We start from the raw sequence: 17,673 nt of genomic DNA, 5'->3' as shown, positions 1-17,673 counted from the left end.
ATAAAGGTTTTTCAATGCTAAAATATTTAAAAACATAAAACACCTTATACAAGAAACCATGATCATACACATATTGCTCACAGATGCTTGTTGCATCATACAAACACGGTACACGAAGTGGGTTCGACTGTTTATAATATGCCCAGCATATGTAAACAGAGGTTCTATTGTGTACCGTGTTTGTATGCTGGAACAACCATCTGTGAGCACTATGTATTTTGACATGGCCTTTTGTACAATGTGCTTTTTGTCTTTAAATATTTTAGCGATGACAAATCTTTATAATGGGGTGATTTTTATCCACTTGACATCTTGTGCGTACGTTCAGCGTAAAATTAACATGTCTGAAAATATTTTAAGACCTGAAGATGGCAGCTAAGTCTGTTGAAATGGGTTAAGTAAAAAGATATTTTATGCAATCTTGGCTGTTCAACGGTTTTTTTTACAGTTAAAACAGTTCGCCCTTCAGTACTCTCAAAATGAGAAAATTCAAAACATACTAGAATTTTTGGCAAGCAATCTGCTTTATAGACTTATAGAATGTCGCTAGTATTCTACCAACGAACCGAAGTCTGCTTTCTCCTTTACCTACAACTGGGACTGTGTTCTCGTTCCATTTCATATCCCTCCAAACTGTTACACCTAGGTATTGCTTGAGTTGACCGATTCCAATAGTGACTCACTGATTATGTAGTAGGATACTACAATATTTCGTTTTTTGAAGTTCGCAGTTTTACATTTATGATTATTTAAAGCAAGATACCAATATTTGCTCAACCTTGAAATCTTATCAAGATCTGAATATTTTCAGACAGTATGTCGTTATACATAACTGCATCACCTCAGTCTGGGGATACTGTCTGCAAGGTCATTAATATACTAGGATTGTCCAGTAAGTAAGTTCCGATCGGTCGCTAAATCGAAACCACAATGAAAATCAGAAACAGAGTTACCTACACTTCCCAGATACTTCCCTACATAGCCGCCGCTCCGACTTAGACATTCGTCGGAGCGCTATCCCAAATTCCCAACACCATCGTCATAGAAGGCAGCTGCCTGTGCTTTCCGATAATCCTCTACGCTGGTCTAAAGCGCGTAGCCTGCGCCCAAGTGTTGTCTTTGTATCCAGCGTTTCATGTGAACAGAGATGATACTCAGGACGAGCCAATTTGGGCTGTGTTGTGGGTGATCGAACACTGCCCATCGAAAAGGCTGCAGGAGCGTCTTCACTGCCCCTGCAGAGAATTGCCATGAAGAAGTAAGTGCGTGGCAGTAGTGTTAGGTGGGCTGCATTCATTAAGGCGAAGCCTCTCAGCGGGTTATCCTACTCGGTGGGAGACATCGTTGTTGTAGGCACCTTTACTCGCTCACAGTGTACTCACAACTGAAAAGAGCATCTTGATGCGATCGACGGTCATGTTAGAGACACTACCCAACACATTTATGCAAAGCTTCATCGGGTTTTCACTGTGGTGTGCATTTTGTGACCGATCGGAACTTACTTTCTGGACAACCCTTGTAGAATACGCAACACACTTCGGTGGGGCACAGCCAAAGTTACTTCTACATTTGCCGATGACTCTCCGTCCATGATAACATACTGCGTCCTTCTTACCAATAAATTCTCAAATAAATCACAAATTCCTCTTGTTAGACTATACGACCGTACTTACGATAATAAACATATATATGCTACTGAGTCAATATGCATCTGCCTGACGGACATGATTCAGGGCTTTCAGGACATACATCATATGACTAACCACGAGTTGGATTTCGTATGATCATTGTTTTCGGAATCCCAGCTGCTTGAAATGGTGGAGGTAATTCTGCGCGTTACTTTTGAGATCATAGTACGTTCTAAGTCTCTATAACAAATCGGTGGCAGCAACAGTCTGACACTCCCCAAGTTTGTCCGTCGTTAACCATTAATCAGATATAACTGAACTTACAAAGCAACAGTTATAGAATAAGGGCATTTGGACAACAAATGATTGGTCTGCATAAAAATATCGAATTCGTGTCCCTGTAAATCATAACGCCACACTACCGCTCCTTCACCACTCATGATTGTTCAGCAGGGTCTTCGAACGCCTCTGTTCGTCCAGTGTACGCTAAGTGCAAGGTGTCACATGAATGCAACGAGCTATGTGCTGCTTCTTCACATTTCAAAGAACATTGTTTTATTGTGTGTTATGTGCTGAATAAATATAGCAATTGACTTAAGAACCGCTACTTAGTGTCCTTAACATGGATAATACCAAAAGAACTAATAGCATTTTGAGCACAATGTTAGGCCCTAACACTTTATGGAAGTGTTTACGTGACGAACAAAAATGGATTTAGCTGCTTATTTTCACTCTCAAATTACTTTTAAACAATGCTGTAGACGTGAAATGATCTGATACAAATATGAATTCATAATGTTACAAGTTTTCATCACATCCTTCATTCTGTTATGTTATCTGTTATATGGTGTTCTATTATAAAAGTTCTGTTGACTGAATAAGGTTACTATTTTGGTAGCTGTTTCACATTACATATACTCATCAATGTCTACATAGTTAGTAGCATTTCTCTCCTTTTGTAAAAACGCTAGGACTGCAGTGTAATAATAGTCTCACCAGACACAATACATTGTTTTACGTGGAAACACTGCTTATCTTTTGAATAGTATCTTTCTACTGCTTTCACACAGGGTGATATTTTCCACAGTTTACAAACTCCATGGACTGATCGATGAGAGGGTACGAAGCAAAAATGATCCAATGAACTTATGTCTGGCAATACAGCGTTTCCATGTTGGAGACAATTTATTCAATCACACATTGTTATAGACACTGCGGTCTAATACGTGCTGTGCCATGCAGCCTTAGTTACAATACGTGTTGAAAATGGTTTCCATGTGCATCAAAGCATGCGTATAAGCGCTGTAGCATGTTGTGTCTCACACGTTCACATGGGCCAGGCTGCTTCCCAATAGTGCCAAGGGCATGAATACGCTGTTACAGTGCCTCTTCATTTGGAATGGACTCTGCATACATGATACTTTTGAGATGGCCCCATAACGAGAAATCGCGCGTGTTGAGATCCGGCGAACGAGCAGACCATGCAACTGAACCTCCTCGTCCGATCATTAGAGCACGGAAGACATGATTGAGGAGTGTCCGGACGTTAACGGCGAAGCGTGCTGGAGCACCACCATGTAGCAGCCATATAAACCTTCGAATCAGCAATGGCACTTCTTCCAGCAGGCGAGGCAAAATCGCTGGCAAGATATGCCGACAGTTGCGGCCTGTTAGGCGACGTGGAAGGCAGACTGGTCCCAAAATACGCTCGCCAATTATCCCGGACAACTCATTTCGGCTGCACCGATGCTGAGAATTCTGCATACTATCCCACAGATGACTGTTATGGAAGTTGAAGATACCACTCCACGTAAAGGTGGCCTTAACTGTGAGTAATATGGACAAGACAAATCCTGGAATCGTGGTTGCCTGGTGAGAAAAACCAGTGACAAAACTATTCCGATGTGGAAAGTCTGTCTCTAGTAAGCCCTGCACAGGCTGAAGTGATGAGAGCAGTGATAATTGTCATGGAGAATGATCCACACGGTAGTCAGACTTCACCTGTACAAGCGGGCCATCTGCCTAGTTCTGATACGGCGGTCGCCTTCCACAGTGTTAATCACATTTTCCTCCAAGTCTGGTGTCCGAACATTAAGAGTGCGTCCTTCATGATTTCCTGCTTCCTAAAACGACCCTGCCTCAGACAAATGGCGAAACACTGTTGAAAAAATTGAATGTGGTGGTTGTTGTCGGCACGGTAGGTCTCCTGATACAACCTTGCTGCCCGCCGTCCGTTGCCATTTGCCTTTCTGTCCCTAAACACCATGTGCCAAGCTCTCGATTCGAATACAGAACCGCTGAGTACAATGCTGCATCATATACACTACAAGGTGAGTCAGCAAGGGAAATGAATCGGATTCAACATTACCAATTACTATGGCAGGAGAGGGCGCTAGGGTATGACGTATGAGAAACAATACCACCCTCTCGGAGGTAACCATGTGTACTGTAACTGTGGCTGCATGGTACAGCCTGTATTATACCGCAATCTCTGTAACAGAGTATGATTGAATAAATGGTCCCTACCATGGAAACCGTTCATTTCCGGACAGAGGTTCATTAGACCTTTTTTGTTCCATATCGTCTCATCGATAAGTCCCTACAGGTTATACACGGTGGAAAATATCACCCTGTGCAATTCGAAATCGCATTTTACACTTATGCTCTCCAAAATTTTCTAACTCGTCCAGTTTTTCACAAAAAGTGCTTACTAATGCTAAATTAAAATTTATTATGCCAATACCTTCAAATTGTGATTTGTTAATAGTGATAGTTCAATAATGATTTGACATTAATTTGCGAAATATACAGAAAGTTAGAAACAGTTAGTATATTAGTTAAAAGGATCTTTTCGCTTTGTTGATTTTCTTCAGTAGCTGTAATCAGGGAAGTGTCGCTAGACCTGTATCACGTCTGTGTACCACCTGCCCAGATACCCCAATTTGAAACGTCCCCTTAGAACAATTTATACACGACTGTGCTTAAGCTGACACACAATATTTTTAACACAATGCAATCTGACTTCCAAAAATCCCTACGAAAGAATGGCCCTGACTAACATTAGCCTATACATTTCACAAATCACTTACCTCACAAAAATCTTCGTTACTCAAGCTACTGCAATACAGCGAGCGCCACTACTGCCAGCTAAATAAAAGATTCAAACTACCGAAGGCACTAACTACTGATAGGCATAGTTAGCAAATGAAAGATTTTAATACAGAACAAACAATCTATTTACCTTAATAGTCATAATATATATATCAGGTCATGACACCAATTCTTACAAATTTCAAAACTCAGCCATCTCTCTCCCCACGTCCCCACGTCCAACTGCGCAACGCTACGTGCTGTTAACATCCAGCTGCCCAACACTACAATGGCGAGTATTACAACAATGCCAACCAGCCACTGACAGCACACAGCACAGCCAGTGATTTTCATACAGAGCGCTACGTGGCGTTGCCAATAAAAAAAACCTAAACAGACTACTGACATAGCCCCCATGCTCCCCACAAAAAAATTTACAAATTGTTTTGGGCAGTGGCCAATACAGATTTGAAAATTTTTTTCATAATTACAATAACAAAGAAATGAAATGTACAGACTTATCGATACAATGTTGGTCAAAAGCTAAAATTTTTTCACAGTCCATAAAGACAGTCCTGATCATTCATCACCGTAAAATAGCAGTGTTTTTCCCAAAGTCTGAGCAGTAAAAGAAAATGCACACGGAATTAGAACAAAACATAATAAATAATGTGTAAACATCTTTATGAAGTAAATAACATGTTATAAATGCAAATTGTATTTGAGGATAACAGTATTCCTCATCATAGTGAATGTAGCTTAGTATTAGAAGAGAAAAAATTCTATGAAACAGTACACAGAGACAGGAAGAAAATAAATACACAAGGGTACACAAACACATAGTGGGATACACAAAAGGAAAGGACAGGGTTTGTTTTCAGTGTAACATTGGTACTGCAGTCCAACCCAAAACTTCATTCCATAGATCGTCGCTCTTATTTTAATATTTGCTCCAGCCAAAAAAAAAAAAAAATCATATCCAAGCATGCTTTCTCTATTCTGTTCACATCGTCTTTCAAAAATAGTTTTTCTCCACTGTACACTAGTTTTTTGGCTAAAGCATTTTCTTATAGCTTCTCAATGCTTCTTTTCCAATTCATCATAGTTAGTTTCTTATATAGTCTACCCTCTATTAAGCTAACTTAAAATCTACTGAGCTCAGATGCTAAACTAAGGGACGAGGCAATGCAGCAGCACAAAACAATTAATACAAACAGCAATCAAAAAACATGGAAGTTGTCAAAGCAAGCACCAATATTAAAACTAATATGAGGCAATGCACAGCAAACAAGAAAAATAAATCTGTAGTAAAACTGGCTTAACAGAGTAATACAAAGTCAAATTCAGTAACATTATGCCTGGCAAACAGCAACAGCAAATGCAATAACTTATATCTAAACATGACAAAGCTGAAGCAGAAAAAATATTACAGTAAAAATGTTTAATACCTATGTCACATCTTAACATTAGAGTGATGCATCACAAGAACATACGCTAGCAGATAAGCTACCAAATCGCAAAAAAATTATTTTTGCAATTCCTGTGAAGGGAAATGTCTATTTGTGCTCTCTTTTCTAAGAAAGTACATCATAAAATGATTCTTTACTGGGTCTGTAGACAGAAAATAGTGATATTAGTACATCTATTAAATTTTATTTTAAACAATGCTGCAGTGCAGATAGAAACTGGATATTAAACAAAATGAGCAATCTCTCAGCTAGAAAGACAATAGATATAAAATGTTTCTCATCATTTCATTTCAGTAAATGTCATAAATTAAGAACTTTACAGTGTAATCATGTTTTCAAGTTTGAGGGTGTCGTATTTACGATGCTTTCTACAAAGGAATGTCAATAGCGAGGATAATGGCTTCTTTATTTTTTTTTTACCCGTGCCTCTGAAAGGCACACACTAATGGCTTTTTTCCCAGGCGACTGTCGCGCAGCTGGGTGTCCACGACGCATTGCGTGAAGGTGGTCACTTAACTTTCTTACCGAAATATTTACGACATTAGTTTCCGCTACAGTGGCAGTCTCATATAAAAAATTTCACACGTCAAGAATTTGCGTTACAAATCTCTAGAAACAAAATCCTATTGATATAACAGTGTCCAAAAAATTTTTGTCGGCTTTGTAATACATTCACATATTTACATACATTTCATAACTCTTAAAGTACGATTCTTGGTTTCCAACAACCTTTTCCACAAACCAGAGTTCCTAACCACTACTCATTATTCCTTGCTTTATTCGTCGACACTTCTTCAATATTTCATCATAAAAGATACGTAGCAAAATCAAATAACTCATATAGCATCAGGTTATTGATCGTAAACATACCGCAACACCATAACACACATAGTCATCGTAATAATAACATCATAACACCTCGGTCACCTCTCAAAATCGTCGTAGCTATGTAAGTAGGCTGTTTAGGTTTTTTTTTATTGGTAACGCCACATAGCGCCCTGTATGAAAATCACTGACTGTGCTGTGTGCTGTCAGTGGCTGGTTGGCATTGTTGTAATACTCGCAATTGTAGTGTTAGGCAGCTGGATGTTAACAGCGCGTAGCGTTGCGCAGTTAGAGGTGAGCCGCCAGCAGTGGTGGACGTGGGGTGAGAGATGGCGGAGTTTTGAAATTTGTAAGAATTGGTGTCACGAACTGATATATATATATTATGACTATTAAGGTAAATACATTGTTTGTTCTGTATTAAAATCTTTCATTTGCTAACTATGCCTATCAGTAGTTAGTGCCTTCAGTAGTTTGAATCTTTTATTTAGCTGGCAGTAGTGGCGCTCGCTGTATTGCAGTAGCTTGAGTAACGAAGATTTTTGTGAGGTAAGTGATTTGTGAAACGTATAGGTTAATGTCAGTCAGGGCCATTATTTCGTAGGGATTTTTGGGAGTCAGATTGCGTTGCGCTAAAAATATTATGTCTCATTGATCTTGTACTTCCCGGATTTCTCTTTGCTGTTGCGTATTAATTTGGTTCTGATTTTGTTTGAATTTCTTAATTTGTTCGAACTCTTCTGTGTCATTAAAGACTACCGGTTTTGTGTCATTCAGATTATCATCTACCTTCGTAGATAAATTATTTAGCTGATCCGAAAGTTCAACTGCTTTCTCTGATAATGAACTAATGTCCTCCATGTGTCTTTCTGAACCAATTTGCAGAGTATCTACTGTGTCCTTTAAGTTTTCTTGAGTTTTTACAAGTTGCGTAACCGAATCGGTAGATGCAACTGAGTCAATTTTAGCTTGCAAGGTCTCATGATTTTCATGAACAATAGTTTGCAGTTCTTTTATGGCTGCTTCGTGATTCTGTAATGCATTTTCATGCCGCGAAAAAATAGGTTGGAAATGCTCACAAATTTGTGTTTTTACGTCATTACAGACTTTTTGACATTTCGATTCGATTTTATGTAATTCAGTAGTTAAATCTTCACGTGTTTGTTCAAGCGTATGTTCCACTGAGTCTAACTTTTGAAGATTTTGTTCCATTGCGTCTAACTTTTGAAGATTTTGTTCCATTGTGTCTAACTTTTGAAGATTTTGCCCCATTTGTTTCTGATTTTGTTCCATTTGTTGCATTAATTGCAATAATAATGTATTAGTGTCTGGAATCTGTTTTTCTATGCTTTTTGGCAGTGCATTTTCACCGGCAACATTTACATTTTGACAGGCAGAAAATGTGTTTTGACACATTTGAGAAAACGGTGAGGACCCATAACCTAAATCTACAGTATTTGCAATATGGTGTTCTGTCATTTCGGATTCCTGAGGCGAGTTGTTGCCGACTGATCGATCGATAATTGTTCCCTGTTCACTACTTGTTTCATTGTCTACACCATTATTTGCCGCCCGCTCCATTTCCCTATGCACAATTACCAAATTACTACTTCGAATGTCTGTTAATTCACTACACAGTGGTGCTGATAAGCGGCGCTCGTCGTCACTATTATTTCTCAGTTTACTTTGGAGCCTAGTGTTACGTTTTTCACACGCCTTTATTGTCACAATATTTCACACGATAACACATAAAACCACAATTTGAAGAGCAAAAATAAGAGAACACATTAACATAGCACTGAAAATAATATCTAGTTAATTGCAAGCGAAGCTGCGAAATACTTGGTGCAAATCTACATGCATGCCACAACTGTTTTACTGTACAACAATGAAAGACTGCAACTACAAAGGAAATTCTCTCTATGATTACGCGCTAGCAATAAACAAAGGCTACACTAACTACACAAACTACAAGAAAAAATCAGAAGATTCCAGTGAGGTATCCTTGGCTAAGGGTCGACATATGGAACGTCCCCTTAGAACAATTTATACACGACTGTGCTTAAGCTGACACACAATATTTTTAGCGCAACGCAATCTGAGTCCCAAAAATCCCTACGAAAGAACGGCCCTGACTAACATTAACCTATACGTTTCACAAATCACTTATCTCACAAAAATCTTCGTTACTCAAGCTACTGCAATACAGCGAGCGCCACTACTGCCAGCTAAATAAAAGATTCAAACTACTGAAGGCACTAACTACTGATAGGCATAGTTAGCAAATGAAAGATTTTAATACAGAACAAACAATGTATTTACCTTAATAGTCATAATATATATATATATATATATATATATATATATATATATATATATATATATATATATATATATATCAGTTCGTGACACCAATTCTTACAAATTTCAAAACTCCACCATCTCTCTCCCCACGTCCACCACTGCTGGCGGCTCACCTCCAACTGCGCAACGCTACGTGCTGTTAACATCCATCTGCCCAACACTACAATGGCGAGTATTACAACAATGCCAACCAGCCACTGACTGCACACAGCACAGCCAGTGATTTTCATACAGACCGCTATGTGGCGTTACCAATAAAAAACCTAAACAGCCTACTTACAAATTCCATGCTCTTTAGGTCTTGGTGCAATCGCTTGCTACACTCTTCAGCGACCAAATTTGATCGAAAGGCACTTAATGTGCTGAGAAGAAACTGCACATTTACGCTTATGTTTTCTCTTAACCGTTGTATTGACATCAGCAGTGTTTCAACTAAAACCTCATAATTGATTGCCCATATGTTACCAAGTAGGTTCCTCACTGCATTACGAAAAAGTTCACTAAGCATCTTTCTCCAAGGTTACTTTTCTTCAGGCAGGTAGGCCTACCACAATCTAACAAATCTTCAGAAATGACAATATTTTCCGCCTTACATTGTGAAAATGATGGCGTGGTATTATTGGCCGGAATACACGCCCGGTGTTGTTCGGCGGCCTGTTGCAAGTCTTCCTATTTGACGCCACTCTGTCGACCTGCATGTCGGTGAAGACGAGAGGAAGTGATGATGAGAACACAATTACCCAGTCCCAGAGCGAAGGAAGCCTCCGACCCGGCCGGGAATCGAACCTAGGAACTCGCAATCTGGAGGCAGTAAGTACTGTTCATTTTACACTATTGTCCTTTTCTTGGCTAGTATGCCTTAAGGGATTTCTAAAATCGTTCCGGAAATGGCAATCAAACAGCTGTTCAACTCTGTATGCAAAATGTATGAATATGGAGAAATACCATCAGACTTTCAGTAAAATATCATGCACACAATCCAGCAGTCACTATGAGCAAACATGATGTGATAACTATCGTATATTCAGCTAACAGCTTATGCTTTCTAGCTGCAGACAAAAATAATACTGTAAGTCATTTTCGCAGTGAGAGGCAAATTTATTCCTAAACTCAATAATATACAGAACAATAGAAAAGAGAAGTTAGAGCTGTAGTGAAGCTAAAGAAATCAGAAAGGAAGCTCTTACACTGAGAGACTTAAGAAAAATAAAGACAGTTTAACTGGATTTGTCGACCTGGAAAACAGTTGGACAGTGAAAAATGAACAGCGAAAATATACATCTGCATGTATACTCCGCTAGCCACCAAGTGGTGTTTGGCGGAGGGCACAATTCGCGCCAAAGTCATATTTCCCCACCTCTATTCCACTCGCGGATCGCGCGAGGGGAAAAGGACTGTCTGAAAGCCTCAGTACGAGCTCTAATTTCCCTTATCTTTGAATGGTCGTCATTGCGCGATTTTAAAGTTGGTGGTAATAATACATGCTCTACATTCTCGGCGAAGATCAGATTTCGGAATTTAGTGAGCAGCCCCTTCCGTTTAGCGAGTCGTATATCTGCAAGTGTGTCCCACTTCAAACTTCCTATGAGATTTGTAACGTTCTATCTATGGCTAAATGTACCAGTCACAAATGTTGCCGCTCTTCTTTGGATCTTCTCAATCTCTTGAATCAGACCCTACTGGTAACGGTCCAATACAGATGAACAATACTCTAAGACTGGAAGAACTAAAGTATTGTAAGCAATTTTCTTTGTTGAAGGACTGCGTCGCTTCAGGACTCTACCAATAAACCGCAAGCTAGAGTTCGCCTTGTGTAATCTGATCATTCCATTTGAGATCATTTCGAATAGCCACAACTAGATACTTGACTGATGTTACCGCTTCCAACAACTGGGCATTTATTTTGTACTCGTACATTAATGGGGATTTTCACCTTGTTATACGCAGTAGGTTACATTTACTAATATTGACAGATAACAGCCAGTCATTACACCAGGCATTTATTTTCTGCAAATTCTCATTGATTTGTTGACAACTTTCGTGTGATACTACTTTCTTGTAGACTACAGGATCATAGGCAAACAGTCAAATGCCGCTATCAATACCATCAACCAGATCGTTTACGTATGTCGTAAAAAGCAGCGGACCTATTAAACTACCCTGGGGCACACCTGAAGTTACGCTTGTTTCTGTTGAAGTCACCCTATTCAGGACACAAGAATAGGTACAAGTTGGTAGAAGCCCTAGTGGAAGACGTATTGTACACAGTATGTACAAGAACCAACAATTTGTCCGTCTTTAAACATCAGTCAAATATACTTGAACGTACAAAGCAGCTAACAGAGAAGTGATCTGATCAAAAAGGTTTTAAGGTATGACGTAGCTTATCTGCTCTAGGGTTCAACTTGTACGTCGAAGAGGCGATGAGGGAAAAAAAAGAAACAAGTTTCAGAAATGTGATTAATTTTCGGGGTCTAAGGGTATCATTGATAATATTCAGTGATGACACAGTGAATCTGAGGCAGTATTGCATGGCCTGTTGAATGGAACGAACAAACTAGTGAGCACAGACTGCGGATTGAGAACGGAAAAGAGGCGAAAGTAATGAGGAGTATCAGAAATGAGATTAGCGACAAACTTATCAAAATTTGGACCACGAGTTACACGGAGTGAAAGACTTATACTACTTTTGAAGTAAATCACACATAACGGACAAAACGAGGAAGACATAAAAAGCTGAGTGACACAGGCAAAATTGCATTCCCGACCAAAAGAAGTCAGCTAGTATCGAACAACGGCTTTAATTCAAGGAAGAAATTTCTGAGAATGTACATTTGGAGCACAGCATTGTATGCAAGCGAATCTCGGAAAGACGGGGATTCGGAAAAGAAGAGAATAAAAGCGTTCCAAATTTGGTACTATGGAAGGAGGTAGAAAACACGTGGACTGAGAAGAAAATAAATGAGAGTGTTCTACGCAGAATAGTCGAGGAGAGCAACTGCGTAACATGTTGACCAGAAAAAGGGACAGGATGGTAGCACATCTGCAAAGATATCAAAGATTTAACTTTCACGGCACTTGAAAGAGCTGTAGAGGGTGGAAAATGTGCGGCAAGGCAAACATTGGAACACATCCAACAAATAACTGAGCACGTAGTCTGCAAGTGCTGCTCTAAGATGAAAGGATGGGCACAAAAGAGGAATTCGCGGTGAACCGCATCACACCAGTCAGGAAGCTGCTGAAATAACAGCCATTATGCTTACAAGAAATCATGTGTACTATTGGTACAAAATTAATTTCAAAGTAGTAGCTGAGACGAAAATACTCCCCAGCGCAAGTTGATCGCTCCGTTAGTTCATTTTATCACAACTGACTAACACTGGGGAGTGTTCTCGTTTCAGCTACTGAGTTTATACCAGTTATACACATGGTTACTTTTCCTAAGTTCTATATTTGTCTCCCGTATGCTGATGTCTGGACAGCTTCGTAGCACATCCTCAACTACATCAACTACCGCTTTATAAGGCGTAATAGTCGAAACTGGTCAATAGTGTGGAAAATACTAATTACAAAGAAATATGAAAAATGTTGTCATTTCAGAAATATTCCCATGTTATTCATGATTTCCAACAACAAAAATGTTTTTCATCAGAGGTTTAATTGAGGGCCATCAAAATTGCCGGATTTCAAATTCTCATGCAGCCATGGTCGCAACAAGCACCATCTTTTCCCAGAGCTCGCACAAATTGATCCATCAGGCCCAACTTGATATGGATGATCGATATGCCGGACGAAAGGGGGAGAATAGTATTTTGTTGCGGTCAAAATGAGGCTCGTGCGCCATATTGTCGCCAACAGGCAATGTATACCCTCGCAGGCCATGTTCTTCTTCTGTAGTCTTCTTCCGTTGCACATGTGTTCCATAACTATGTATAACAAGAATATTTTGTGTACTCTCTCTGTTTACCCAACAGCATCCATTTTACCTTTGCGTCACCACAAACATTCCGGCACTGACTAGATTACTTTATGTTATGCGAAATTACGAGGTCGTGCTTAAAAGTAATGCCTATGAATTTTTCATGTGAAAACTCTTAAATCTTATTAAATAAAACAAACGTTGTTAACACCCTACATATTTTTTCTTCCTGTGTAGATATTTGTAGCCCTCTGCCAGTAGAGGCCACAAAATTGTAGCTTGTGACATGGCGGTGTATAACGTATTGTGCGAGAGTACAGCATGCTGAAATCGACTTTCTAACAGCAGAAAGAGGCCTTTCTTCAGCAAGACACTGCCGGACCACACACAAGCATTGTGACATCTGCAGCAATCCGACGCCAAGGGTTCACTGACTTCGATCATCTTCCCCACTGGATTACCAAAACTTAACGAACGTTTTCGATGCCTTAACCTTGATAATGATGGAGCGATACAAAGAGAAGAGAATTTGTGGCTGTGTTAAGAAAGTCAAACGTTCTACAGTGACGGTATCAACAAATAGGTCTCTCGTTGGGAGGAATATACTCGTCTCCAGGGCGATTGATAAATAAATTTGGAGACATGAAGAATAAAGTTGTAGAATATTAATAACGTTAGTTTTACTTAAAAAGCTTCAAGAGTTCTCACATTAAAAATTCGCAGCGTTGCTTTTCATTGTTACGTCGGTTATATTCATTTCCACTGAGTGACCAGCAGGATCAGATGCCACTCCGTTGCCATCATTCAACAAGACACACTTCTCTTCGAGCTGTCAAAGAACAGCTTATATTTCTCTGCGAGATTCGCACATCCTACTGCATCAACCCGCTCATTCACATCGATTCAGAACACAAGTTGTTCGTCTATATCATAATGCACTCCTGGAAATTGAAATAAGAACACCGTGAATTCATTGTCCCAGGAAGGGGAAACTTTATTGACACATTCCTATGGTCAGATACATCACATGATCACACTGACAGAACCACAGGCACATAGACACAGGCAACAGAGCATGCACAATGTCGGCACTAGTACAGTGTATATCCACCTTTCGCAAGAATGCAGGCTGCTATTCTCCCATGGAGACGATCGCAGACATGCTGGATGTAGTCCTGTGGAACGGTTCGCCATGACATTTCCACCTGGCGCCTCAGTTGGACCAGCGTTCGTGCTGGACGTGCAGACCGCGTGAGACGACGCTTCATCCAGTCCCAAACATGCTCAATGGGGAACAGATCCGGAGATCTTGCTGGCCAGGGTAGTTGACTTACACCTTCTAGAGCACGTTGGGTGGCACGGGATACATGCGGACGTGCATTGTCCTGTTGGAACAGCAAGTTCCCTTGCCGGTCTAGGAATGGTACAACGATGGGTTCGATGACGGTTTGGATGTACTGTGCACTATTCAGTGTCCCCTCGACGATCACCAGAGGTGTACGGCCAGTGTAGGAGATCGCTCCCCACACCATGATGCCGGGTGTTGGCCCTGTGTGCCTCGGTCGTATGCAGTCCTGATTGTGGCGCTCACCTGCACGGCGCCAAACACGCATACGACCATCATTGGCACCAAGGCAGAAGCGACTCTCATCGCCGAAGACGACACGTCTCCATTCGTCCCTCCATTCACGCCTGTCGCGACACCACTGGAGGCGGGCTGCACGATGTTGGGGCGTGAACGGAAGACGGCCTAACGGTGGGCGGGACCGTAGCCCAGTTTCATGGAGACGGTTGCGAATGGTCCTCGCCGATACCCCAGGAGCAACAGTGTCCCTAATTTGCTGGGAAGTGGCGGTGCGGTCCCCTACGACACTGCGTAGGATCCTACGGTCTTGGCGTGCATCCGTGCGTCGCTGCGGTCCGGTCCCAGGTCGACGGGCACGTGCACCTTCCGCCGACCACTGGCGACAACATCGATGTACTGTGGAGACCTCACGCCCCACGTGTTGAGCAATTCGGCGGTACGTCCACCCGGCCTCCCGCATGCCCACTATACGCCCTAGCTCAAAGTCCGTCAACTGCACATACGGTTCACGTCCACGCTGTCGTGGCATGCTACCAGTGTTAAAGACTGCGATGGAGCTCCGTATGCCACGGCAAACTGGCTGACACTGACGGCGGCGGTGCACAAATGCTGCGCAGCTAGCGCCATTCGACGGCCAACACCGCGGTTCCTGGTGTGTCCGCCGTGCCGTGCTTGTGATCATTGCTTGTACAGCCCTCTCGCAGTGCCCGGAGCAAGTATGGTAGGTTCTTTTTTCCATTTCCAGGAGTGTATTTTAGCAGACCCTTTTCTCTTGACATTTTTGTCTCTTGACAACTGTACTAGGGGCTAACGTATTTCTCTCCTTTCTAGTAAATTCCAGTAAACGTGAGGGTGCCTGACGACTATGAAGATCACGCACAACGTCATGTAATTCGCCTTGAGGGAACAGCTTGCACAGACATCTCGAACAGTATGACCAGCATGGATTCCGAAACATCAACAGTGTGAACCACAACTTGGCCTTTTCTCACTTGACATTCTGAGAGCCATGGATCAAGGCAATCAGTCAGATGCAGTATTCCCTGGCTGCCAAAAAGAGTTTGACTCACTAACGCACCTACACTCGCTATCAAAAGAACAATCGCATGGGCTATCAAGCGAACTTTGCGACTGAATAGAGAATTTCTCCAGTAGAGTGTAATTAGGATACCTCGTAAATATCGCATTTTTATAGAGTGTAATTATTGCGAACTATCGCACTAGAACACAATAACGAATACCTTTGCCATTCAGATCACTTCCGCTATCAATTTTATAGTAAAAATAAGTCTCATTATGTTAAAGACATTAACACAGTGTGGGATTGAAGATCTTTTCCACTTAATTTGCAAAAATAATCGCCTGTGATGACAGTTAAGTGCTCTTCACTTTATTATATCATGTCCGATTTCGAGGCTTGTAGCTTCCTCATCAGATACACTAGAAGACCCTAAATGACTCATGTCACAATAAAATGAAGAGCAGTTTCTTTTGTTAATTAATTCATACAGTTGCGTTTTCACAGTCTCATCACCACCATCTGTGGTGATGCAATAAAGTATCAAGGGCTGACTCGCTCAGGAAGAGTTATTTCATACCTGTCTGATCGCGGCTACTGACCCGAAAACCTCTATCAAAATCTCAGTAACCCTGAAGAATTATACACGTTGAAAACCTTTATTGCTACAGGCTGGTTCCTGAGATAAAAGAAAAGCAAGAAATAATAGCCCTAAAAATATTTCCACCGCTGTTGAAGCAATCCGAATAAAAACAAAATCCCTAAACCTAACCGAACATCCGGAGGAGAATCACTATGTTAGTTAACTTAGTGGGTCCCAGTGCTTAATTCTGCTATGTAGAAACAGCTCGTCTACTGTACGTCTAGCATAGGATGTTCATGCTATCTGTGGCAAACATCTTGCTTTTCTTTATTTTAATACCATCTGAGAAGTATTCATGCTCAAATAAAATCTGCACAAGGAACCGTATTGGAAGCTTCACTACCTCGTTATGCTGTCCAGTAGCCGTTCACCATGGGCGTTCTTGTTGCAGGCACCACCACATCATCATCCAAGTGCCGTACCACGTGAAGAAGATCCACCACACGCACACTGTTTACAAGATCATCGACCACGGAGGGCACGGAAACCACCACCACGTGTTCCACTGAGTTTAGTGACCACCACCACAAACGCTGCAGTTACTTAACCCAGATACTGGTTGCTGGTTGTACCGATATCTTCTAATAGTAGTATATGGCGACCTTCTTCTTCGAGTGCAATTGGCTGTGCTCATTGTGTTGGAAGACCTAATCAAAAATTGTTGACCATAAATAAAAAAAAATATTTTTAGTTTACAAGGACTCTGTGCAGATCTTGTGCACAACATATCCTAAACTTTAAGACAATCTCACAAGTCTTATAGCTACATTTGTTGATAAGACACAATACACAGACACACATTTTACTGTAAGAAAATAGTTCGAGCAGTACGCAACAACACATAAATTTCTGTAGTAGATAATCTGAGAGATTTTATACGAAAACAGGAGTCTACAAAGGGGAATATATACATTCCGCTATTCGTTCTTCAAGAGAAAAAGATTATCGATGGGAAGTAATTTTCAGATACGGGGGAAACCTAGACAGTCAAGCGACGATGTAAATGAAGAAGGAAGAGTACCGATTGAAAGATAATGTGATTTATAATTTTGTTTGGACATGGGTTCACAACTATGATACATTTTTGAAACGTAAACAGTGTCCGTTATGGGCTGCAAAATTTTCAAATTTA

The 17,673-nt window shown here is 40.9% G+C and overlaps 1 long non-coding RNA gene across 1 annotated transcript in view; it reads left to right on the top strand.

Annotated features, from left to right (window-relative positions):
- Nucleotides 1-17,204, top strand: part of LOC126266977 (uncharacterized) — a 36,583-nt gene extending 19,379 nt beyond the window's left edge. Inside the window, exon 3 of the long non-coding RNA XR_007548952.1 lies at nucleotides 16,933-17,204. This is a non-coding gene — a long non-coding RNA (uncharacterized LOC126266977). The remainder of the gene's footprint in view (nucleotides 1-16,932) is intronic.
- Nucleotides 17,205-17,673: the final 469 nt, after the last annotated feature.

The sequence above is a fragment of the Schistocerca gregaria genome, chromosome 4, assembly GCF_023897955.1.
Source record: "Schistocerca gregaria isolate iqSchGreg1 chromosome 4, iqSchGreg1.2, whole genome shotgun sequence".
Classification (NCBI taxonomy): Eukaryota; Metazoa; Arthropoda; class Insecta; order Orthoptera; family Acrididae; genus Schistocerca; species Schistocerca gregaria.
Note: the sequence above shows the minus strand (reverse complement) of the source record. Positions and strands in the feature narration are given on the sequence as shown.